Genomic DNA, 2,312 nt, shown 5'->3' with positions numbered 1-2,312 from the left:
TTTAATTTGCTGTGGTTTTATATATATATTATTTTTAATATTAGATTTGTATCACTGTTATATTGTTTCTATTATTGTTGTGAGCCGCCCCAAGTCTTCGGAGACAGGCGGCATACAAATCTAATTATTATTATTAATAATAATAATAACAACAACAACAACACTGCCATCATATCTCCCCTGGTCCTTCTCTTTGCTAGACTCGCCATGCCCAGTTCCTGCACCCTTTCTTCATATGTTTTAGTTTCCAGTCCCCTTATCAACTTGGTTGCTCTCTTCTGCAATTTCTCTAGAGTTTTAATGTCTTTTTTTTTTAGTGTGGTGACCAAAACTGGATGCAGTAAGTGTGGTCCAACTAAGGCTTTATAGAGTGGTGTTTGTACCACCCTAGTCCTAGATTGTATCCCTCTATTAATGCAACTCAAGATTGCATTGGGCTTTTTGGCTGCCGCTGCACATTCCTGGCTCATATTTGTCCACCAAGACTCCAAGATCCCTCTCGCAGTCGCTGCTACTGAGTATGGTTTCACCCAGTTTATATGCATAATTTTGGTTTCTCTAACCTAGGTGTAGGATTTTACTTTTTTTCTGCATTGAATTTCATTTTATTTGTTTGGGCGCAGTGTACAAGTCTGTCAAGATCAATCTGGATCCTGAGCCTGTCCTCTGGGGCAGTGTTTCCCAACCTTGGCAGCTTGAAGATATTTGGACTTCAACTCCCAGAATTCCCCAGCCAGCAAATATCATCAAGGTTGGGAAACACTGCTCTGGGGTATTAGCTACTCCTGTCGTCTTGGTGTCATCTGCAAATTTGGTTAGTTCCCTTTCTATACCCTCACATAGATCATTAATGAAGTTTATTTGTTTGTTTGTTTGTTTATAAATATATATATATGCATACAACATACATAAATTATATAGGCCTGGGGAAGATATTTCAATTCCCCCATGCCTGACGGCAGAGGTGGGTTTTAAGGAGCTTGCGAAAGGCAAGGAGGGTGGGGGCAATTCTGATCTCTGGGGGGGAGTTGCTTCCAGAGGGCCGGGGCCGCCACATAGAAGGCTCTTCCCCTGGGTCCCACCAAATGACATTGTTTAGTCGACGGGACCCGGAGAAGGCCAACTCTGTGGGACCTAACCGGTCACTGGGATGTGTGCGGCAGAAGTTATTAAAGAGTACTGGGCCTAGGACAGAACCTTGTAGTACCCCGCTGCTTACTTTAGCATGGTTTGTCAGCCAGTATACCCAGTTCCTACCAGCAGGCGTTTAATAATATTGTGGGAGAAATCTAGACCCTTTTGGGATCTTTGTCAATGTAATCTTAGGATAAGCTACACACCCACATCACATCAACACTCTGCGAGCTACACTGGCACCCTATCAGTCTATGGACACAATTCAAGGTGTTGGTTATCACCTCTAAAACCCAAGTCCCATTGGCTAGGCAGTGTTGGTTGATAGGATCACGGGAAGGGCCTTCCCTGTGGTGGCGCCAGCTCTGAAATCAGCTGCCCCCTGAGGTCCATACTGCCCCCACCCTACTAGCCTTCTGGAAGGCTGTGAAGATCTGGCTTTGCCGGCAGGCCTAGGGCAGTTGATCAGCACAGTACCATCTAGATCCAGCCACAAAATGACATGAATGGACTTGTAATGGGTTTTAGGCTGCCTTTTATATTACTTTTATATGTTGTACGCCATCCAGAGTCCGGAAGTATTTGGGCGGCCTATAAATTAGATTAATAAATCAATAAACTGAGCCACAGTGACACAGTGGTGAGAGTGCAGTACTGCAGGCTACTTTTGCCGACTTGGCAGTTCGAATCTCACCAGGCTCAAGGTTGACTCAGCCTTCCATCCTTCCAAGATGGGTAAAAATGAGGACCCAGATTGTTGGGGCCAATACGCTGATTCTGTAAACCGCTTAGAGAGGGATGTAAAGCGGTAGATAAGTCGTAAGTGCTATTGCTATAATTTGTATTATCTTGGGCAGATTTTTTTTTTTTGCTCACTTGTTAAAAGCCCTGGGAGTGTTCTTGGCCAATGGGAGACCCTTTCCCACCAATTTGCCTGTTTGTAGAGATTGACGAAGGGATGTGGCTAGGTGGGGTGGGGGCTCCCCTCGGCTGAATTTGCCAAGCGGTCATTTCAAATGGCCAGAGACGCCCGTCTCTCATGGTGGCAGACCAGCATCACTCTCTGTCATGAGAATTTTCTTCCGCTGTCGTCTCCTCCTATCCGTCCTGCAGGTTTCTTTAAAAAAACCAAAGAACAATTAAGATCCCCCCCCCCAATCAATGTGAAGGAGCACCAC

The sequence above is a fragment of the Erythrolamprus reginae genome, chromosome 9, assembly GCF_031021105.1.
Source record: "Erythrolamprus reginae isolate rEryReg1 chromosome 9, rEryReg1.hap1, whole genome shotgun sequence".
NCBI classification, from domain to species: domain Eukaryota; kingdom Metazoa; phylum Chordata; class Lepidosauria; order Squamata; family Dipsadidae; genus Erythrolamprus; species Erythrolamprus reginae.
Note: the sequence above shows the minus strand (reverse complement) of the source record.